The sequence below is a fragment of the Ovis aries genome, chromosome 7, assembly GCF_016772045.2.
Source record: "Ovis aries strain OAR_USU_Benz2616 breed Rambouillet chromosome 7, ARS-UI_Ramb_v3.0, whole genome shotgun sequence".
Classification (NCBI taxonomy): Eukaryota; Metazoa; Chordata; class Mammalia; order Artiodactyla; family Bovidae; genus Ovis; species Ovis aries.
The window spans coordinates 49,166,624-49,190,985 of record NC_056060.1 but is presented as its reverse complement, the minus strand read 5'-3'; the positions used below and the strand labels follow the sequence as shown (position 1 = coordinate 49,190,985).

The 24,362-nt window shown below is 43.9% G+C and overlaps 1 protein-coding gene and 1 long non-coding RNA gene across 3 annotated transcripts in view; both read right to left on the bottom strand.

Annotated features, from left to right (window-relative positions):
• The window catches only part of LOC132660040 (uncharacterized), a 44,313-nt gene extending 22,023 nt beyond the window's left edge, over nt 1-22,290 (bottom strand). The window contains exon 1 of the long non-coding RNA XR_009601206.1: nt 466-22,290. This is a non-coding gene — a long non-coding RNA (uncharacterized LOC132660040). The remainder of the gene's footprint in view (nt 1-465) is intronic.
• MYO1E (myosin IE) overlaps nt 1-24,362 on the bottom strand; it is a 214,992-nt gene that overhangs the window by 142,695 nt on the left and 47,935 nt on the right. The window lies entirely within an intron of this gene.

Genomic DNA, 24,362 nt, shown 5'->3' with positions numbered 1-24,362 from the left:
TATGACCCCTGGCTGCCAGGTAAGCTGAGAAAGGCACACAAATCATTTATCTTTGTGGACAACTGAATTCTAACCTGATGACCTCATTTCAAGAACTCTGTAATTTCATTTCAGAAACACCAACCCAAGCCTTGTCAAACAACAATCAGCTCTAATCTATTCCATTAAGTGACGTTGACCAGAGTTTTGTAAAAATTGCTCTCTTTTACCTCAAATATTGCTTAAAAAAACCCTCAATGCTCAGCTGTAAGACTCAGCAATTTGGTGTGAGGTATATGATACTGTCTCTTGCCTGGCATGAGGTTTTAAATATCCTAACTGAAATCCCTAAATCTTTAATGTAAGAGCTTTGCCACATTTATTTTGTTGCCACTGAGAAGCTGAACAGGCCTTTGAGCAACTGTTGCCTACAGACCAGTTAACTGGTTTATAATTTGTCCCCAGGTAAAGCACTAAATTAAATACCTGAGCTTTGGGTCCCGTTGAATGTCTCCTATATAACGGAGGGCAGTTCTTTCCAGCCAGTAGGTCTGGCAAGACCAGTCCTTGGAGGGAGGCTGAGAGTGACTGGGTGTTCCTGTTCTCAGGGCTCTGGCCACTCTGCCCACGCTGAAAGCTGTCCCTTTTCCTATGCCTTTACGGGCAGAAGACTACACCAAAAGTTTAAAGCATCAATGTCTTTACCACCACTCTCACCCACCCATCCTTCCCACCCACCCCTTTCTCTGACTTAATCACAGGAGGAAGTGAATCTACCCCTGATGCTGTCACAGGTTTTGAAATCTGGAAGTGGGTCACATGATGTAAAAGGAAGTTGATGCTGGCTGAAGACAATAAGCTAGCTGGCACATCTAGAAACCCGTGTTGGCTTACTAGCTATAAATCTTCCAGGGTTCTAATTTTAAAAGAAATTCCAAAAAAGCTCATCTTGGGTTGGAGGTATGGTTTTCAAGAACTGGGGCAGACTTTTTTTGAAGTGCTCACAGACCAACTTTAAGGGAATATTCAAATGACAAAATCATAATCATAAGAGTAATAGAAATAAACTCTTTGAGAGGGCTTATTTTATACCTCCTCCCCCCCCCTTTTCATTTTAGCAGTGACAGCATATAAATCCTTGGGATTTCTTTAAAATTTCTCCTGAGACTTCCTTGGTGGTCCAGTGATTAAGACTCTGCACTTCCAATGCAGGGGTGCAGGTCAGAACCCTGGTCGAGGAATAAGACCCCACATGCCATGGCGCACAACCCTCCTACTTACCCCTCAATATATATATCCTTAATTAAGGACCTACATCAGTTGATGTACACAACAGTCTAGGAAGCATTCTCTTTGGAGGAAAATGTGGCCTCCAAATTACTATGTATATTGACATTTGAGTACTTAAAAGTAGGTCAGTACCCCATTTACATTATGGCAACCTGGCAGTCACTAGAGTTTACCTTTTCATTTCTCTGAAATGCCCTTGTTCCTAGGAAATCTTACCACAATTGGCTGCAGTCTTGAAAAGCCACCCTTTATTTGTGATGCACTCATAATCCTCAGAGATTTAACAGGAGCCTGGAAGTGGGGGAAGGCACTTAGGATTCTTAGGCAGTGTTTTCAGGGCTCAAGTTGGAGGCTCTCATTTATAATTGAGAAGATTATCTTGGATGCTGGAAGGAATAAAGTAAGTAGCAACCACTCTCAGCGTTTGAGCGGACTCTACAGTCACTACGTCCATATTTTGCCATGACCTGGCAGAGAGGGAAAGCCCAGGACTGGGAGCCTCAAGAATGGACTCAGACTCTTCTGCCATTTTCTGGCTGGGTGGCCTGGGGACTTACTTAAAACTGTCTTGTTCCCACCATCTCAGGGTTGTTAGTGAGGGATCAGTAAGATAGAAGACAGGAAGTCCTTTGTAAACTGGTGGTGCCATATAAATGAGTTATTGTGATAACATCAAGAGAGAATGAGGATACCATTTAATTCATTAATTTCTCCTATTTATGTCCTCACACTATAAATACTTTGCAAAATGTACCTTCCCCCCTCCTCAAACCTATTTCTAAAAAAAAACACGAAGAACACCTGAAAGAAGGGTAAACTTGTCCACTGCTCGGCAAAGGTAAAACTCCCATTGGAGGGAATGGGGATGGGATCTGGCTCACCCCCCAGGCAGATCCTGGGCAGAATGAGCATCTATGCCGGGAAAGGTTAGAAACGGAACACCTCGAAGTGAACAGAACATCAGCCAATGAAGAGGCCAGTTTGCTAGTGAAATAAGACTTAGTACGTGTCCAGACAACCAAGGCATTTCCCTAAACGCCTGAAGAGAACAGTCAACCCCAAATCCAGTTTCTGTATAACTGTCGTCCAGGCGTTGTGTTTGATTCTTTGCGACCCCGTGGACTGTAGGCCACCAGGCTCCTCCGTCCGTTAACAGAGACGTTAATCTGTCACCTTGCAATGGCAGCATGCTATGAAAGGACACTGACAAGAAAAGAGGGACAGGGTAGTGTGTGGGGTAGTGACAGGGGGTGGGAGACGGCGGAAAAGGCCAATGTTTACAAGTTAGGTCACCTTCTCGAAAAGACCGCAGCAGTCATGTAAGATCACTCAATCTCGTTTTCCTCATCCATGGAAAGAGCCTCAAAACCAACCAACCAAAATGATGATAGGACCCTTAGTGTGCTCAGTCATTCAGTCATATCCAACGCTCTTGTAAGCCTATAGACTGCACCTCACCAGGCTTCTCTGTCCATGGGATTACCCCAGGCAAGAATACTGGCATGGGCTATCATTTCCTCCCCCAGGGGATCTTCCCAGCCCAAGGACTGAACACACATCTCCTGCACTGGCAGGTAGATTCTTTACCACTGAGCCATCGGGAATCCCAGGGCCATGGAGAGAGACGTGCAAAACCCAGGACCCATCTCAATGGCTGGGTTGGACTTGCTGTCTCAACATTTTGTTGTTGTTCAGTTGCTAAGCCGTGTCTGACTCTTTGCAATCCCATGGACTGTAGCACACCAGGCTTCCCTGTCCCTCACCACCTCCCAGAGAGATTGCTCAAACTCATGTCCATTGAGTCAGTGATACCATCCAACCATCTCTTCCTCTGTCATCCCCTTTTCCTCCTGCCTTCAATCTTTCCCAGCATCAGGGTATTTTCCAGTGAGGTGACTCCTCGCATCAGGTGGCCAAAGTATTGGAGCTTCAGCATTAGTCCTTCCAGCGAATATTCAGGGTTGATTCTTTTTTTTTCTTTAGGATTGACTGGTTTGATCTCCTTGTTGTCCAAGGGACTCTCAAGAGTCTTCTTCAGCACCACAGTTCGAAGACATCAGTTCTTTGGCGCTTAGCCTTTTTTATTGTTCAGCTCTCACTGACTCTCTGACTCAACTCTGAGTCCTATGTGGTCAGGGAAATCTGTCACTTTTTCTTTGAACTTCCAGAATCTACCAAGCACAGTGCCTAGCACTCCTCAGTTCTTGATTGATCTTATTAAATTTATAATTGACCGATGAGGTGTACAGTGCATTATAAACTGAAACACAAGGTCTATGTATGTAAAGGTATGATATTGAAGGCAAATAAAAGATGTTTGCTAACCCAAAATATAAAATGATGTTGGAAGGCAAGAACACTCTACTTCTGCCCATGAGAGAACGTTTGTGGTAAGGGCACTTATAACTTTAGTCTGTCACCCTAGGCCATCTCTAAAGTGGAGAAAGGAAACACTCTCACCTGTTGTCTGATGAGACTGGTCCTTAGCATCATTCCAAGCTACCTACCATAGTAACTGATTCTCACATAAAAGAAAACATGACATCCTGGTTGGTTTTTCTAGAAACCAGTTTAACAGGTAAACTCTTTGCTGCAAAGAAAGCCTTCAAGACTTTCAGACTCCAATCAAGTCTAACTCTGACTGGTAGAATCAGCTGCCAACTTGATGACATCTATTGTCTGAAATACAGAAGCAAGAGGCTAGGGTGCCTTCTAGGCTTCTATCTGGAGTAAGTACTGTACTCACAGCTAGATTATGACTTCAAGTACGGCCACTGGGGCACAAACATCTCCTTTAATTTGATGCTGTAGGTGGCTCGCAAGAGTGGTGGTACAATTTATCACACATGTGAAGGCACAAAATCAGCACTCAAATACAGCTTGCTATACTGAGGCAGTCCTTTGGGCCCGCTCCCAGCTAAATTACACAACCAGGAATATAATTGTTTCTTTCCTGAATATATGGCACTTCACAGCTAAGAGTCTTCACATGCTCCTATTGGAGCGGTGGCTCAGGTCCAGTCAGTCCTCCATAGCCACAGATTCAACCAGCTGCAAGCCAAAAATGTTGGGGAAAAAACAATTCTAGAAAGTTCCAAAAAGCAAACTTGAATTTGCAACATACTGGCAACTATTTACATAGCATACACACTGTACAAGGTATTATAAGCAATCCAGAGATGGTTCAAAGTACACGGGAGGATGTGCTAGGTTATATGCAAACACAATGCCATTTTAAATAAAGGAACTTTTTGAGGATATTAGTATCTGCAGAGGTCCTAGAACCAGTCCCCCAAGGAAACCCAAGACAATTGCAGTTGTAAGGCAAGCATCTCTACTTCCATTTTCTAAATGAGGGAAGTGATGGTCTCGTACTTGGTCAAGGTCACACATAAAGCAAAAGACAGAGTGGATTCTCACTCCACTGCTTCAGGTAACCTCTTTCCATCTCTTCACAAATCTGGGGTGACAGCGATCCTGAGAAATAACAAGCTGAAATATGTCTTGGTTCCAGAGATTTCCTTTATGCTTCAGAAGCCCAATGAAAATTTTATAAAGGTTATTAAGGAAAAGGGTTATCTTCTAATTACTTAGGTATGACACAAAATATATCATAATTTGACTTTTGCCTTTTTCATCTTCTCTATTCAAATGACTGTTGTTATCTTCTTTTCAGAAAAACTTTCTTTTCAAGAGGGCTCTGTTGAAACTGCCCTGGTTTGGACAGAAATGCCAAGGGATCTGCCTCTTGGTTAATTCCTTCCCACGTACAGATACAAGAGGACTATGAATGCAAAATTACTTACTGATAGAATTAAGTTATAAACTGAGCTATTCATTGACCCTGGCTCAAATCATATCTCAGAAAAAACAGAATTTGTCATTACTTTCCCTGTCATAATAAAAATTAAATCCCTTAGATTTGTAAAGTGCTTTGTAATTTTAAAAGCGCTTACCCATATATTCTTCACTTAACCTTCACAACCTGGTAAAGTGAATATTACCATCCTCAATTTATAGATCAGGAAACTGAAGCTTTCAGAGGTTAAGAAACTGGCCTAAGGTTGTAGTCAAGTCTCCTTTAAATGAACACAGATTTTCTAAATGTACAGGACAGTATTACTCCTTCCACTATACAATAGGTTGACACCTTAAAGTCAGAGCCCGCCAAGTTTATACATGGTTGCACAAGCTGGCTTCATTATTCATTGAGGGGAGGGAGAGTAGGCATCATGGGGAACGGAAGGACCTTCTCAGAAAGAAGGCACCAGAATCTCTTCCAGGATGGGCTTGTGTTGGGTGGTTTTTAGGGCGCTCTAAGGAGGCAAGGGTTTGCTCTAGACTGGGTGCTGTCAGAAAATGTGGTGATTCTAGGATTGAGTATCTCAATAAATGTTATTTACAGTGAGCAGTGATGAAATGACCAAGATCATAAAATGGTAAAGTAGCAGTGGCTACGTCTATTAGTTGGGGTGGAGGGGGCAGGGAGTTGGTGAGGATGCTTGGTGGGTATAGTGGGTTGTACAGGAAACGTATTTTGGTCTGTGCTTAGAGGAAATTGGGCAGTGGCCTTGTCTGGCCTCACTTGAACATGGTTTCAGAGAAATCTTGTCTGAGGCTGGTGCTGTGTGAACTTGCTCCTGTCCAACAGGAGAACACAGCCTCTCCCTGAGTGCCGGGCTGGCTTCAGCAAGCAGCACACAGGATGAGCTGTATCATGCCAGGAAGTCAGCACTTGCTTTTTCCTCTCTTAAACAACTGCCTCTGAGTAGCCTTCATATCAAACGGAAAGTCTAAAAATCGCTCAATGATAATTTAATTCAAATGATACCTTTCCTTGTGAAACCAAAAATACAATCAGCACTAAACTACCCCAGGAACTCCCTAGCAGACTGGGTAAGCTCTGAGTCACAGTTTCTTGCATCAACTCGTCTCCTCCTCCCTGCAGACTTCTTCCCACCTGAGCCATCAGCTCCCGGGCAGACAGGAGGCCGAACTGTGTTGGCTCCTGTCATTGCTCCCCAACACGAGGCTTCCTTTTCTTGAGCAATATAGTCTCTGGCTTTTAGTTGGGCACACAGCTGCTCACAACAAAGAATTCATTCCCAGATTCTTGTGTGTCTAGGTGTGGCAGGGGACGGAAGCGGAAGGGAGGTGCGAAAGCCCTAGCGCACATCATAAAGAAGGGCACGGGTGTGGCCCCCTTCCCCCTCCCTCTCTTGCTCCAAATTGGCAGGTGGTGGCCAGAGTCCATAAAGATCAGCGCCACACCCTAGGGGTGACAGAGTGGAAAATGGGAGGGAGCCTGCACCCTAGACAGCCGGAGGGCTCCACGCCAACCCCGCACTGCCTACATCCCAGAATGTGAGGTGGGAGGGAAGTCAATACTCAAACCTTAAACAATCAATAAAACCCACTGGTAACTGTATCTGCATATTCTTGGGCGGGGCATTCCACACCCCCACCAACAGTTAAATGTAATAAAATTAAATTTAACCCCAGAAGTTCTTCTAGAACACCAGAATACAGAAACTGTTCATAATAATGGTGTTTATTGCTTTTTTTTTCTTGCTATGCTTACTAATTGTTTTATGAGTGAACTTATGGTTTACCTTATTACACAATGTATTTCTAATTTTTACCTTTCTGTCTCATTCTTTCCCAATAATCCAGAGCCCTTTGGTTGAGGCATAAAAGGCATACACAAATATGTTTTCATGAGCCTTGAAAGACTCTGTAATGCAATCATATTTTATAACCTCTACTACTTTATCTGTTCACTTCTCATCTTCCTGTGAGATAGTCACATTTATGGATGGATGAAAATATATACACCTCAGCTAAACTGCAAACTACTATGAGATTGCTCCCCAGATTGGCAAACCCTCAAATGCAAATTTGCGAGTGCCAAGAGTTTAAATATATAAAAATGCCTTTGTTTGTAAAAGGCCTCAAAGGACTCTTTTCACATCATATCCCCTCTCACATTTGTAAAACCATCTGCAATTTAGAAAGTGTTTTCATACTCTTCATCTCAAAGTCCTTATAATCAGCCTGGATATTTGAAATCTACATGTAACAAACAAGGTGTTAGAAGTTCTCAGACTGTGACTTACTTGCTCAAGAAGCCATCCATCTGAAAAGCCCTGTGGATGGCCCTTTGGGTTATGAGCAATGTGGCAGCAAGCTTTCTGATGCCTGCATCTGCACCTCGGGCTAACATCTCCATGGGAGGGACCCTGACGTGGACCTCCAATCAGGGGCCTGAGGATGGGCTGTGAGCAGGTAGAAGGGCCCTGGGGAAGCACCGCTATTGGGGAAACGCAGGCCAGCACAGAGACAGAAGGTGAAGGGGCAGACCTCATGAAAGCATCATTCCCACTGCTTTCTAACTTCAGAGTGAAACTAAATCCAAGCGGATGTCCCTCAGGGGCCCTGCCACAGGGACCTGAGCAGTGGCCGCGCGCCAGTGTCTCGGGCAGTCCTGGAGTCCGGGTGAGCCAATGAGATCCGCAAGCAATTGCATTAATACCTTGGGAAGATGAGGTTCTGCGAATCATTTTCTATTGGAAGGAGAACACGCAGAGGTCCAGCTGACAGATAACAGCAGCTGGGACAGGCCAGCGTGGGAAAGGGACAGAGACAGCAGCAGCTACCGCCTCCTCAATTTGATCTACATTCATCCCAATTATAATGCTGACATTTCCATTGCACCTTCACTCTCAAAGATTTGCTTCAAGCACTCCCAAACCCCTGATCTAGCCCTCTGGATGAGTATGCAACTTATCATGGATTCCAGTGAGTTTAAAGCAAACCCTCTCTAGGAATTCAGTTGTAATCTATCTTGGTTTTGGTTGGGCCATGCAGCATATGGGGTCTTAGTAGCCCAACCAGGTGTCAGAACCTGCAGTGGGAGCCTGGAGTCCTAACCACTGGATCACTAGGGAATCCCATAACTTATCTCTTCTTTATTTATTTATGCTTTATTTCCAGAGGAATAGAATGGCAAAGAGCTCTGGCCCCAAGACCAGAAAACCTGGAAGAAGGGAATCCCTGGGTGGTTCGATGGTTAAGACTCCGCACTGCCAGTGAACACTGTCTGATGTTCATCCTCAACAGTGATCTTACAAGAAGGGGGTTATTGGGCCACTGTTAATGAGAAAATGGAGCTTTGCAAAGTTGAGTATCTCATGTAAACACTAACCCCACTCCCAGGGGGGGAAAAAAACCCAGGAGGACTTAAATTCAGTTCTTCTGACTTGTCAAGGGATTTTCCACTGGCCAAGGTTGTGAAAACGAAATGAGATAACAGATGCAAAAGTGTCTACTGAAGGGTGAAGAGAACATTATGAGGCTGATGTCAGGACCTGGCAACTTATGTTCACAAAACATCTGAGTCTCCCTGGCGGTCAGTCAGTGGCCCAGTCTCAGGCTGAAGAAAATGGCCGGGAATGGACTTGAATGAAGGGCCTTCAGGGTTGTGCCCACGTGGCAGGTGAGTGGCTGCCACGTCCTGAGACAATCACTCCCTACAGACTTCCACGGTTGCTCTTCACTTTCTTCCACATCATTTCCAGTTTATTACTCTCCTTTCCAGCACAATAAAGCATCATTTGAGTTCACTGGGAACAGACAAAGAAAAATAAACTTTTGTTTCCAAGGCTTTGTTTATCTTTGCCAAAAGAATACATATATAATATATAGATAGATATTGTATACTTATACACATATAAAGACGCATTTTCCAACAGGCTAAGAATGACACTTGAGTCGTTCCTGCCCTGACACCCAACCCTATTGGCTCTACAATGGACCTGTTCCTCCAATCTACTCGCCCCCTCTCTATTCTCACGGCCATGGCGTACTTGACCTCATTATCTCTCACTTGCAGGAGCACCCTAACTGGCCTTTGTAATCAGTTCATCTGCTGCTGCTTTGGTCCTGTGTACCCTCCCTGCATAAATACTTAAGTGAACTGTTGGCATTATTGGAGGTGGAGGCAACTTTTTAACCCTCCCCAGGAACACATTACACAGGTGAGTTGACTAGCTGGATACAGCAGCAAGCCCACTGCTTCCTTGAGCCCTAAAATAATAAGAGGTAGCAAGTGTCTGCCATGGATTGAATCATGTCCCTCTCCAAGAAAAGATATGTCAAAGCCCTAACCCCCAGTACTTGTAATGTGACCTGACTTGGGAAAGGGTCTTTGTAGAGGTAATCAAATTAAGAGGAGTTGTTGTTTTAGTCACTAAGTCGTGACTCACTCTTTGCAAGCCCATGGACTGTAGCCCACTAGGCTCCTCTGTCCATGAGATTTTCCAGCCAAGAATACTGGAGTGGGTTGCCATTTCCTCCTCCAGGAGATCTTCCTGACCCAAAGATCGAATCTGCATCTCATTGGCAGGTGGATTCTTTACCACTGAGCCACCAGGGAAGCCCTACGAGGAGGTTATTAGGTGAACCTTAATCCAGGATGACTGATGTCCTTAAGGACAGACACAGCTGGGAGAAGGAGAAGGCCATGTGATGATGGAGGCAGGGACTGCAGGCTCCACTAGAGCCTTCAGAAAGAGCACAGTCCTATCGAGTTTGGATTCTAGCTTCTGAAGATGGGAGAGGAACCTGTTGTCTTAGGCCACCTGGCTTTTGATAATGTCACAGCAGCCCTAGGAAACTAGAACAGTAGCTAAAGAAAGGTGAGGAGAGTCAACTATCAAGAAAGCAGGCTTCAGACTTCCTGGTGGTTCAGTGGTTAAGAATCCACCTACCAATGCAGGGGACACAGGTTTGATCCCTGGTCCGGGAAGATTCCACATGCCATGGGGCAACTAAGACTATGTGCCACAACTACTGAGCCTACACGTCCAATAGCCCACGCACTGCAATAAGAGAAGAGCCTCTGCTCACCGCAACTGGAGAAAGTTCAAGTGCACCAATGAAGTTCCAGCATAGTCATAAATAAAGAAAATCTTCAAACCAAAACAACTGTTCTTCACAAGTTTGCCTCTGCTAGTTTCTTGCTGTCTCCATAAGAAGCCAGGGGCCTCCACAATTATGATTCCAAAGGACAAATCTGATTATGCTCTTCTTTAACAAAAAACAAATGTTTATTTTCTATAGGACAAACTCCAAGCCCCTAATACATCATACAGGGCCTTCACAGCCTGGTCCCAACCTACTTCTCCAGCACAATCACCATCATTCCCCCTCCTCCTGACACTTCTTGCAGGCGGACCCCTCCAGCCATCACACCCCCCTGGGGTCCAGTGACTGAGTCTCACGCACAGTTGACAACAGGCGTGGTGATGACAACCACCCAGCTGGCCTCAAGAGTGGTCCTGGGCATCCACCATCCTGAGCCAGGCCATAATGTCCTTCCTATAAAGACCTAAGTCTGGGCAATGCTGAATCAAGCAGAAGGATCTGGGGCTTTGAGCACAGAAGTCAAAGGGGTCACACCTCAGAAATGTAATCTGGTGGTTGTCTCAGGCCGTATCAGTTGGTGGTATTCTATTTCTTCTCTGAATGCACTTGGAACCTTCACCAATCAATAAGTGGTTGAGTTATCTACAGTGTCCTTAACCCTCGCAAGGGGCAGGGACACAGAGTACATAAGGCATGGTCATGTTCATTCATCAAATGTGTTCAGTCTCGATGGGGAAAGTACTAACAAGTAATGTGCTCGCGACGCAGGCCAACAGGTTCAATTCTACAGCTCGAGGAGCTCAGAGAAGGGAAGTGACAAGTATGAGCTGGAGTAGTCAGGAAAGGGTAGGTGAAGGAATGGGAACTTAGGCTGGGCCTGCCAGATGCAGAGGGTTTGATTGGTCAATGGGAGGAGGGGGGCTTTCCAGGGACAACACAAATGAAGGCACAGAAGCAGAAGGAGCAAGTCAGCACTGCTGCTGGGGAAACCTAGTAATCAAAGCATCATTCTTTTTTTTTCAAGGTACATTTTCCCTTTGGAATTATTCATTGATCTGTAGGATGCCACTTTGACACCTTTTTTTTAAAGCTGCACCACACGGCTTGCAGGATCTTAGTTCACTGATCAGGGGTGGAACTCAGGCCCTTGGCAGTAAAAGTGCAGAGCTCTAACCACTGGACAGCCAGGGAATTCCCCAAAGCACCAGTCATGATTAGTCTAGTTCACAAAAGGGACCTCCAGACAGCAACACCTAGAAACTTATTAAAAATGCAAAGTTTTGGCCCCACCTGAGACCTACCAAATGAGAAGCTCTGGGGGTGAGAGTGGGACCAGCAATCAGGGTTTTTATGAATTCTCCAAGTGATTCTGATGCATGCTAAAGTTTTCTGAGAAGTTTTTTGCTCTAGGGAGAAGACATGTGACAAATAAGCTTATCATTATTTATTCCTGCAGAGGAAACTTTCAAATCATCTGGAACTGGAGTTCATTTTATTTACTTTCTTCTTGACATAACCTAAATGGTGGTCCAGCAATGTGTAACAAGCACCAAGGCAGAGACTCTGTGTGTGCACCCAAGTACGTGTGTACACAAAGACCAATCCGTTGTCTGTCGGCAAATAACTGTTAATGTGCATCTGAGAAAGACCTAGAAAGATTATTTTAAGGAAGCAACACAGGACCGACGTCACAGTCCTATGAGACAAGAAATTCTACATACTGGAGTTGAAGAATGTGACTTGATTATGGTTACCTAGTAGCCAGGAAAATAATAGGAATATGCTAGACACAGCTGCTTCCCTTGTCACCCTGTCGTTCTTTTGTGATCACACGGTCATCAGCTCTTCTATTTCCATACACTGGAGATGAGATCTGAACATTCTTTTGTGTTTTAACCTTCTGTACTTGAGGGCCACCAACAATTCCCTATTTTCACCACTTCTGCCAAATGGAGGTTGGGTTTATTTTTATTTGTGTTGGGTCTGAAGCTCCTCGTTAAATAAACTAGGACCCCGTATCTGGCCAATGCATCCAAGAGAAAAATAGAAGGAATTAAAGTGAATTGTAGGGAGAGAAGGAGGGGGAAGTTCCCTGGAAGTCTAAAAGTAGGAAGCAAGGATGGTATTTTTGGCTTGGGACTTTCTGTACCACATGAAATTATGAGAATGACTTAATTGTTCCTGTGCACTTGAAACCCGAGAGAGACCATCATGGCTGGGTTACACCCAGACGGACCGGAGAAGGACTTAGACAGGGTGGCCTCCTGCCAAAGAAACCCGCTCTGCAGACAGGAGTGACTGAGTCGCTCATGTTTTCAGGGCCGGGCTGTCTGGTGACGGCTGGTTTTGCTCTCTCCCTCAATCCCCCTTGAGCAGACAGGGTGCTGCATTACCAGGGACTGCCAGTTCAGGGGTAACCGGAAGGGCAGTGGGCTGCAAAAAGCCTGGGTTCTGGTCCTTCCTCTATCTAACGGCTTTTTTTTTTTTTTTTAATATTTATTTACTTGGCTGTGCTTCGTCTTAGTTGTGGCAGGCCGGCTTTCCACTGCAGCGTGTAGGCTTCACTTTAACTGTGGCTCTACTTGGGCTTAGCTGCCCCGTAGCACAGGGGATCGAATCTGAGGCCCCTGCATTAGAAGGCAGCTTCTTAATTACTGGACCACCAGGGAAGTCCCTCTAGTCCCTCTAGTGCCCTGAGGTAGCAACCTTAACCTCTGCTTCCTCATCTGCTGAAAGAGAAGGACAAACTATGAGCCTAAGCTATTTCATAGAATGACAAAGAGAAAAGTAAATGAGGGAACAGGTACAAAGAACATCCTTTGGAAAGTGAAGACTGTTATGCTATTGAGAGTTACACTTGGACTTTCTGGTTCCACATAGCATCTTTTGCATCCTTCTTCTTAAAATGGGCCCTATTGGTTTGCCTGATCTGCTCCCTTTCTGCAGGAGATGGCAGTCATGATAGTCAATGCCATCTTGCCACCTGACTCCAGGAGGAGACCCCTGAGCCAAGCAAGACCAATCAGATTCTCATATCCAGAAACTGATAACAGAGAGGCTTAGAGACGGAGCTGCCAGTGGCACAGGCTCATTATGCAACCCCAGTGGCTCTCATGGGGCCATTTTTCTCCACAGGGGGCACTGGGCACTCTGGATTTCCGTTTGGTTGTCACACTGAAGAAGGCATACTATTGGCATCTTATAGGTGGAGCCCAGGGATACTGCTAAACCCCCCTCAACATGTAGGATAGCCCCTCACAACAAAGAATTATCAGGACCAAAATGTCAGCAATAGCAAGGATGAGAAACCATGCTCCAAAGAGGTGGTTGAGAGGCAAATGCCTACAGGGTTCGGGTAGATAATGAAAGAATGACTCTGGCAGTGAGGAAGCTATGCTGACTGTAAGGACAGGATCTGAAGAGGAGGGCAGCCACTATGCGGCTTCTATTCACCCTAGGAAATGAAGACTCCAGGTTGCCAGATTCCATCTTTTTCTAGAGAAGCTGGAAATCTGGATTTTCACATGAAATCTTTGATTTTTAAATTCTAGTTCTTTTTTTTTTTTTTTTTTTAATGCATGGACCAAATGAATGCATCTCCAGGCCCAATGGAGGCTAGGGGCCAACAGTTTTCAACCTCTGACCTGGAAGAAGATCCAAAGTCTCCTTCACAGCTCTGTGAAGCTAAACAGCTTCTCCCCTTACTTCCCTGGATGTTGTGAGGCAGCACAGGATGTTATATCTGTCTCCCAAAGATTTTCACTAGTACACACCCCTGCACCTCTCTCTCCCTCTCTCACTCCATCTGCTGTATCTTTTCTAAAATGTTTGTTTATTTGGCTGTGCCAGCTCTTAGCTGTGGCATGTAGAATCTAGTTCTCTGACCAGGGATCAAACCTGGGCCCCCTGCATTGGGAGTATGGTGTCTTAGCCACTGAACCACAGGGAAGTCCCTTCTGCTTCATCTTTGACCTGATGCTCCATCTCCACCCAAATAAGAATTTGAATCTCTCAGGGTTGAAAGGAACCTTAGAAAAAAAATCTAGTCCTGACCCTCCAAGAAAAACATTTGGCCAATTACTATACTTAATTTCTTCATGCCTCAGTTGCCTTATCGGTCAAATAATAATGGCACTTCACTGAGCTATTAGCAAGGCTGAATGACTTCATACTATCACCTCAATCTCTCCTTGAATCCTTCGCCTTTGGAAATAATGTTCCAATGCTACTGCTGCTATTAATAAAAGTAATAAAATTAGCACACCTTAGGTCACCACTAGTGGTGAAGAACATGCCTGCCAACGCAGATAGACGTAAGAGATGCGTGTCCGACCCCTGGGTCAGGAAGATCCCCTGGAGGAGGGCATGGCAACCCACTCCAGTACTCTTGCCTGGAGAATCTCACAGGCAGAGGAGCCTGGCGGGCCACAGTCCATAGACTCGCAAAGAGTTAGAGAGGACTGAAGCAACTTAGTACACACACACAGGTCAAGATTAATGTTAATATTTGTCTGACGCTTAGCATAAAAACTCACATAGGGTGGAACTTGAGCATGAAATCAGACTTTCCCAGAACAAATAAGCCGTGTCTCATTGGCTTATTTGAGACACATTATGTTACTGAAACACATTTTGGAATGCTGTGTGGATCTCATAGAATATTTCGTATGTTGATGCCTGGAGGGACAAGTCTTAAGGTGATTTGGCGTATGGTGATTCTAAGAAGGGGCATGAATAGCAAGAGGGAAAGTGAGCAAAGAGAGAGCAGCAAGCTACCCAACCTGCACTTGCAAAAAAATAAAAACAAAAGCATACAAGAAAGTCTTGGGCCAGAGTGCAGCAATCTCTCACCGGCTAAGGAATTTAGTGAATGCAGGGCTATGGCAAATCTAACCTGTCACAGGGCTGTGGCATTCTCTGCAGCAGCCAAGTCCTTCCGGCCTGAATCCTCGCCAAGGCTACTTGACCCTCATAAAAATCCTTAACAGTGGAGTGGGCACCATTTTTCCCCTCTGCCTTTGAAAAGTTTCCTTGACAGCACCCATTACAAAGAGAACAGGGTCTTCTCTCCAGACTGGAGGCCAAAATGTTAATTAACTTTTACCCTAGTCTGCCAAAAAAAAAAAAATTGTGGGTAGTACTCTCTGTTTCCAGCCGTATTAGAGAAGAGAAAGAAAGGAATGGAATGGAAGTGAATAAAATCCAGGAAGAATTCTGATATTAAGACCAAACGATTGCATACGCTTTTCTACCCTTGTCCTTCCTACTCTGTTTCTGATCACTTTTTGCCAAATAAACTGGTCTTTCAATGACAAAGTTCATTTCATCACGTGTATATCAAACACTGGTTCTGTTGCTTTCCACTGCAGAATTCACAAAGGATTTATGTGAGTTCTTCTGAGTTCATTAGCAATTATTTTTCATTCTTTCTATGAAAGTACCATGCTAGGTAAGTAAGGTATCATATAAAGCAAATAATATACATTAAAAATTAAAACTATACTAGGAAAATAAATCTGAATTCAGTCCAAGTACTTGTTAAAGTGGATATGATAAAGATATCACTCATATATGCTAAGAGTCAACTTCCCATGGCTTTATCAGTAGCAAAGCTCCCCAAATAATCTCAGGAACCCAAGAGTATTCTACAGCATTGGACTGCATTCTTGCTAGAAGTAGTTTCGTCCTAGGGAGAAAAGAAGCGCATCTGATATTTGCAACTTGGAAATGCCAAAATGCTCTCCATCCATCTTTTCAATAAATACATATTGAGTACCTATTACATCCAGACACCTTGCTATGAGTTGGGAGATGGAGATGAACAAGACAGGTACTTCTCTCATTTCCCTTGGGGCTTACAGTCCAATGAGGCATAAAGACAGGCTAACAAACAATTCTAAGAGTTTGATAAGAGTCATGTACAGTAAGGCATGTTCTTCTCATCCTCTTCCCTAAAGAAACCTGGAAGGGAGCTGAGAGAATTTAATCTGATATAAATCATAGAAATAGTCCAGAGTCTTGGGGCGAACTCTAAACTCATCACTCCAAGGTAATCAACAGAGGAGATAATTTGTGAAGAAAGCAGCAACAGAAACCCTTAAGAGAAGGGGAGGCAGAAGTGAGAGACAGATTTGGGATAACAAATTATCTGGCTTACGAGGAGACTAAGAGTACAGAAGAGTCATGAGAATGTGCCAGGAAAGAAAGCTGATGGGATATTGGGACGGGCTTGAGAGCACTGGCATCAGGGACCTTAACTCTGTGAGGCAGGTGGGGCTTCCCTGGTGGCTCATGGTAAAGAATCTGCCTGCCAATGCCGGAGATGCGGCTTCAGTCCCTGAGTCGGGAAAAGCCCCTGGAGAAGGGCATGGCTACCCACTCCGGTATTCCTGCCTGAGAAATCCCCATGGACAGTGGAGAGTGGTGGGCTACAATTCATGAGGTCACAAAGAATTATATATGACTCAGCAACTAAACAACAACATGAGGTAGTGATGTTATTATCACTCCCATTCTACAAAAGAAAAAACTCTGAGGCAGAAGTCCCAAAACTTGTCCAAGGCTGTTAGCAAGTCACAGAGCCAGTATTCCAGCACACCCAGCCTGGCTCGAGAACATCTGTTCCACATTCCATGTGTGCTGAAGATGTTAGACATGCCTTAATAGGAAACAGGAAGCCACGGAGGGTCTTTAAGCAAGGTACTATGTAATTTAAACACTGATATCAGGAATTCACGTAGTCACTGAATGTAGAATGAACCGGACAGGTTGGGGAGGGTACCTGGCACTTAATGAATGCCTCAGGTGTGTCCAGACCGCCTCAGACATATCTTACTATTTTATCTCATTACCCAACAATCTTCACTCTGAAAGAAACAGATTCCCATCTCATTGACACTGGACCAAAGTCTCAAAGTGTCCATTCATTGCTGTATGTGGTGGAATCAGATTATGAACTCGAGTGAGACTATCATGAAAGTCCCTACTGTTTCAACCACACTGTCGGAGCAAAGCTGGAGGCAAGGAAACCAGGTGGTAGATTCTTACAACTGTCAAGATGAGTGGTCCTAAGAATTAGAGGAACGGGCGGGTAGCAGACTTGATAACTGATCAGACACTGAAATCAAGGGAAGATTGAAGGAAAAAAAAGAAAATGACATCAGGATTTCAAACTTCCAAGACTGGAACACTTGTGACGCCATTCATAGAAATTAAGAGGTTAAAAGTAGTTAAGATGTTTTTGTTGAATCTGGGAGGTAGAGAATAATAGGAGCCGACCAGAATAGTGACTAAGAATACTAACACTGAACACTTACTATTTGCCAGGTACTGTACCTGTACCAACTAATCCACTTCTCATAAAACGCTTTATTATTCCCATTTTAAAGTAGAGAAAAATGAGTAAGCTACCCAAGATCACACAGTGAGTAAACTGTAGAGCTGAACTTGAAATTAAGTTCATTTCTGATAGGAACTGGACATTTCCTGCATTTCTTCTGTCTCAGAGGAGAAGGAGGACATGATAATGGATTAGAAAGACTTTCATGGCTGGGTAATTCTAGAGGAGCAGAACCAAGATGAATGGATAAATGTCATAAAAAAGTAAATTTTAGCTCGAACACCAGGTTTCTGTGGTAACCTGTAATTTATTTGAATTTTAAAAATGGATCATGTAAAGTTCTTTTAAAAGAGAAAAACAAAAGAAACAGTCACCCTCACATTTCTAATAAATGTAGCTGTTCAAAAATAAATAGGCTCCCTTCTAAGACAAGTTCCTAATCACATATTTAAGAATACTGTCAGAAATTGTCAGAAGGATTTCTGGACAAGGGAAAGGAGACATAACAGCATATGAGATCTCTCTTAACTGCCTGCCTTTTTCCCTTCACTGGCTGGCCACTTCTCAGTATTGCCCTTCTCCCTGGATGATGCTTACTGGTCTTTACCGAGAAAATGGGTCCTTTATGTCACCTTTGGGCTTTCCTAGTAGCTCAGACAGGAAAGAATCCACCTGCAATGTGGAAGACCTGGGTTCAGTCTCTGGGTTGGGAAGATCCCCTGGAGGAGGACATGGAAACCCTCTCCAGTATTCTTGCCTGGAGAATCCCCATGGACAGAGGAGCCTGGCAGGCTACAGTCCATGGGGTGGCAAAGAGTAGGAAAGGACCGAGTGACTAAGTATAGCTCACATTACCTTTACAGCTTAAGAAACTGTCACAGTGAAGCTGTATCTATACCTACAAGTGGTTTTGACAAGGTCAAAGGTCATGTCAAACATCAGGTCAAGGTCACTTGACCTTGATGAGCTGCTTTTTAGTTTTAGAAACTAAGTAAGCTATTTAGTTTAATGAGCTATTTTTTAGTTTTAAAAGGTGAAATTAAAAGGAAAAAAATCCACAGCACTTTGAGACATAAAAACCCAAACCTTTTGTGGTTAAATGGTCAAACAATCCAGACCAACTGAGAGAACAGTTAAGTGTTCTTCAAGTTCAAAGTACTTACAGAGCACAGGAGAAGGAAGTCAGAGAGCCTGTGATAGGCTGAAAGGAAATTGTCCTGCTTACCTGGCTATTTTAACAACCTAAGTAGTTCTGTCAGAGGGGAAAGTGAAATCTAATTGAGTCCTGACCCAGAGTTTATTGATTCTAAGAAGCACATTGGTGGAGAGGGGAGGGGAGAAAAGCACGCTGTTTTGTTTTTGCTTTTTAACATAGCTGAAATCAGACTGTATCTTAAAATTGATGATACAACTCTTTTAAGTCAATAGCATTTTTCTTTCCTAAATATACATCTTAAATGGTGCTTCTTAAAAATCGATGGCAACAGAAAATGGAAACAGTTGACAGAAAATAAAAATCACTTTCTTAAAAAAATAAACCAATGGAGACTTAGTTTTGATGAAATGTGGTCATTTCTGAACATGATATATAAACAGTTTCAACATGAGAATTAAAATTCCCATTCAAGAATTAAGGGTGCTACACAGTAGGACCTTATTGTTTACCCACTCTCCAGAAACTATATTCAATATCCTGTCATAAACCATTAATGGAAAAGAGTTTGAAAAAGAATGTGTATAAATATATATAACTGAGTAACTTTGCTGTACATCAGTAATTAACAAAACACTGTAAATAAACTACACTTCAACAAAATTACAAAAAATACAAAAAAGCATTAAGGGTAGCCGTGGGCACTGCGTCAGCTCTGGTGTGTGCTATGGGGGAGGGGGACTCAAGGTTAAGGGAAAGCAGCAGGGCATTGATCTGGCTGGCCCACAAGAGTTTCTGGGAGGTTGTTGCCTTATTGTTTTAACTGGAGTATAGTTCTTTACAATGTTGTGTTAGTTTCCGCTGGACAGGAAAGGGAATCAGCCACATGTGTACATATACCCCGTTTTCCTTGGATTTCCTTCCCATTTAGGTCATCACAGAGCACGGAATAGAGCTCCCTCTGTGATACAGTCGGTTCTCATTAGTTACCTATTTTATGCATAGTTATGTATGTATGTCAATCCCAGTCTCCCAATTTATCCCACCCCCTTCCCTCTGTGGTGTCCATTCGTTTGTTCTCTACATCTGTATTTCTATTTTTGCTTTGCAGATAAGTTTGTCCACACCATTTTTCGAGATTCCACATATATGTGTTAATATATGATATTTGTTTTTCCTTTTCTGACTTACTTTACTGTATACAACAATCTTGAGGTCCACTCGTCTCTGGAAATGGCACAATTTCGTTCCTTTTTATGGCTGTGTAATATTCCAATGTATAATGTACCATGGACATTCAGAGGAATAGATTAAGAAGATGTGATTGTCACCTTCTATTATTACTAAGCTTCTGGGGCTCTGGTGTTTTGAATTCAGAGCTACAAGCCCATCGTGTGCCCACTGTGACTTCTCTGACCCCAGGAGCCCCTGCTGGCTGCCTGGAGGCAGAGGAAGCTTCCAAAACAGGATAAAAACAGAATCCTAGAGACATCTGAGGTTCAAGACGTAAAGGGGCAGGAGAGGGAATCTCCCCTTGTCCCACCTGTACCTTTGAATGAAGTGGGGCATCCTTCCCCGTGGCCTTGGTCCTAGAGGGCAGGACCCACATTGACTACAAATGATAAATAGGAAAAGAAGTGTTAGATGGGAGAAGGTAGGGTAACTAGATTTTCTGAGGTCAAAGAACACAGCACAAAGCCAGACAAGTACATATATCTAGGGTTTCCCTGGTGGCTCAGTAAATAATCTGCCTGCAATTAAGGAGACCCAGATTCAATCCCTAGGTCAGGAAGATCCCCTGGAGAAGGGAAGGCTATCCACTCCAGCATAAGGTCAGCCACCCTATTTTCTTCATAGAGTTCCTAGCTTGGCTTCAACATCACCAAGTCTGACACACTGGCTGAGGTTATAAAAGTGGAAAAGACTTGAAAAGATAGTGGGAAAAGACAGGACCCGTGTTGGCTACAAATGATAAATGGGAAAAGAAGGCTTGGTTGGGAGAAGGTAGGGTAACTATTTTCTGAGGTCAAAGAACACAGCACAAAGTCAGATAAGTACCTGTGTCTATGTGGACAATGAGGCAGAGTATATGACAACCAAACATTAGAAAGCCCACACTAAACTCACTATGCAGTGTCCCTAGACTGTGAACACACAGAAATGCAAGTACTGGTCAAATAAGTTAAACCCTGAATGGTAGGGGATTCCCTAGAGGCCTAGTAGACTCAGCGCTTTCACAGCTGCAGGCCTGCGTTCGATCCCTGGTTAGGGAACTAAGATTCTGCAAGCCACGCAACATGGCCTAATAATAATAATAATAAAAGAACTGTGATTGAAGAGCTGAAAATTTTAAAAGGAAAAAAAAATGTTTAATCCTGAGTTGAGTAAGAGAGAATAATCTTAGAAAATCAGGATGTCTTGTCTTGGGAATTTGGCAGGTTTAGGGGAACGATCAGGAGACTGGAGAATCTGGGTTGCTTCAAGGTGAGAAGTGGGGAAGAAGCATCTCAGAGATGCAGACACACAGAGTTCCCCAAGTTCCCCAAACCATGAGTGTTCTCCCTGAAGCCCAGGTAGATGAGAGCTGTGTCCTGACTGTTTATTCCTATCTGAGCAACTCACACAGAAAGCAACACAGAGCAGAGCCTCAGAATTATTGATTGACGAATGCCCAAGTGTTGCACCTGCTCCAGCCTGACTGCTGAGTAAACTTTCAGACTGAGAAGGAGTCTTATATCCTAAAGATGTTAAAAGATTCCTAGGCCTTTACTTCTATCAGGGGGCAAGGAAGGTCTTGAGGAGAATCCAGCTTATTTCAACTGCAAGTCACAAGTTTAAAATAATCCTTGGATTTGCTTTTATTTTTAGCATTCTAAGACTTTTTACAAAGATATGACTTTAGCCTGGAGAATTATTAATATCTTCCCCTTTCAGCAGGGTTTCACAATCTAAACTAATTCAGTTTTCCTTTTCTAATAGGAGGGGAAAAAAAATCTCCAAATTACATAACCAGGGATTTTGTGGAAATGATCAAAGCTTGACTGAAGGCCTTAAATTCCTGTAGTGAGTCCCAGTCAGCAGGGTATGAGATCAGCTGACCAGCACCCAGCATCCAGAGAAACCATGAGTGGGGACGATTTACCATTTCAACTCGGATTTCCTAGTGTCTGACAGTGCAATCTAGTAATACAGCCTTTAGAAAACAGGTACTAAGATGTACCTGTCCAATCACTGTGTAAGCTTCTTAACATGAAGGCATACTAATAGTCATTTTCAAAGCTAACCTATCATACCCTCCTTATTTTTTGGTAAATTAATAAAGTTAGTTAAAATTAAACTGATCGAGGCTGGGGGAAAGCTGCTGAGTGAGGAAGCTTGGTGTCTGTTTTCACCACACCTGTCCTGACCCTGCATCAGCTAGGCAAGTTTTTGAACTCCCGGTATCTGGCCTTGATCCTCTCTCCTGTCAAATGGGGGACATGGCTGGACCCTCACAACCTTCTCCAGCTCTGACTTCTGTGACCTGTGACCAGGGCCATCCAGGAAATCAGAATGTGGAAGCATCAAGAATCTTCTCAAAGCAAAACAACTGGAACTTCCAAAGTAACAGGAAGAAATTTCAGCACACGTTCTTCATGGTCTCAGATACATTAAACACCAAACTCTCATCAAACTCAAAGATCTCATTCCTCTTCTATTGGGTATACTTTTTTATTATCCGGTGCTTATATGGAAAAAAGAAAAACCCAGACGGCTATGTATTTCTCTCAGTACACAAATAATTCTCACTTCCTCTGGAAAATTGCACAGAATTAGTTGGGTGATCAGACTGAACCCACCTTCCAACTTAAAGTCACAAGATGTTTTTCAACATCACATTAGCTGGTGATATCTGTTGGTTTTTAAATAATTCTCTGAGTCTAAATGATTCCTACACAATCTTACACAACAGATTTACATTTCTATGATTTTATCCTTCTGATTTTGTCTATGGACCTTGCTTTTGTGTTAAAATATGCATTGCTAGGAGTTTCCTGCTGGTCCAGTGGTTAGGACTTGGTGTTTTCACTGCCAAGGGCCCAGGTTCAATCCCTGGTCAGGGGAACTAAAATCCTGTAAGCCACACAGTGTGGCTACAAAAGAAAAAGAATCTAAAATAAAATAAATAATAATAATAAAATATTCACTGCTACCAGTTTATTTTATATCTATGCTTTAATTAAAGATGTGATCACTGCATAAACTCCTCCCTTCAACAATATGCTAGAAAAGACACTGGAAAAGGATTCAAAAGCATCCAGCTGAGAGTCTACCTCTACTGGCTGAGTGGCTCAGATTCTGCCCACTTCCCATTGATGTAAAAAGGGTTTTAAGACAGCAAGTCAGGGAACTCCTCGGAGAGTAAAGAAGAGGACAGCAGGAAGGTTATAAGCACTGGGATTCGGCAATCATCTAACATACCACAGGGCTTCCTTGGTGGCCCAGTGGTAAAGAACCCGCCTGCCAATGCAGGAGACCTAGGTTCAATCCCTGGGTCAGGAAGACCCCCTGCAGAAGGAAACGGCAACCCACTCCAGTATTCTTGCCTGGGAAATCCCACGGCAGAGGAGCCTGGCGGGCTACAATTTAGTGACTAAACAACAACCCTTAGGGACCGGAACCTGGTGCTGGGGAAGCTTACTGCATGGAGTCTCAGCAGGAAAAGGAACTACCACAGCCATGGTGGTATCATCTCCCTTTGCAGGGGAAGCTGTTTTTCCACTTCACTCTTTCATGGAGCATATGTGTCTCCTCTCTGTCTTGAGAGGGGAGGGGGTGGGCCCAACAGCATGGGCACTTCAGACACGAGTGCAGGAGCTCACCCTCTGTTGAAAGGAGGCAGAGGAGGAGGGGCAAAGCCTCCCGGAGGTTCCTACCTCTGAAGGCAAGGAAGCGCGGTGGCAGGACTGCAGGGTGATGGGCTGGTTCCAACAGGAGCAGCTGTGATGATGTCCGATTCTGTCACACTACACCCAGCAGGCAAAGGTCCAGGTGACAGAGATGTCAACAAAAAGGGTGAGAGAAAGTTCACCCCTGGGTATTAATCAGGCACTAAAAGGCCTTGTGGGATTTGGCCTTTGCTCAAACCAAAGATCAGAGGTAGGAGCAGAGCCATGCATGTGCTAACACTGGCGAAGTGGCTTCAACTTGGACACAGGCTACCTCCCAGAGCGTGGCCTGGATGAAAGATTCTGTAGGAGGGAAGAGAACTTGATCCCATTCCCAGGCTCTAACTATCAAGACTTTAGGCTCTGGAAAGGAACCGACCTGCACTGGGTCGATGATTGGCCAGACGTTGACCAGACGTTTTGGGAAGGGTGTGAGAAACTTAATTTTACAACCTCTGGGAACCCCTAGAGGTGGTGGTGTTTTTCATATCTCTCCAACCCACAGAACATGAAGTAGCATTATTGTCAGTATCTTATGAACACAAATCATGGAAATTGAAAGGACATACACAATTTCAGCTGTCCAGACATGAGTCTGATCCAAACACAGATACTTTGAGCCAGGTAGAGAGACAAATCCCTGGCCACTTGAGACAAATCTCAACATGGCTCTTCCCGGGGAAAGGACTGCATTAGACCTCCATACATTGGGCAATCTACAGTGGGCTCCAGTGTGGAGTCTATAGCG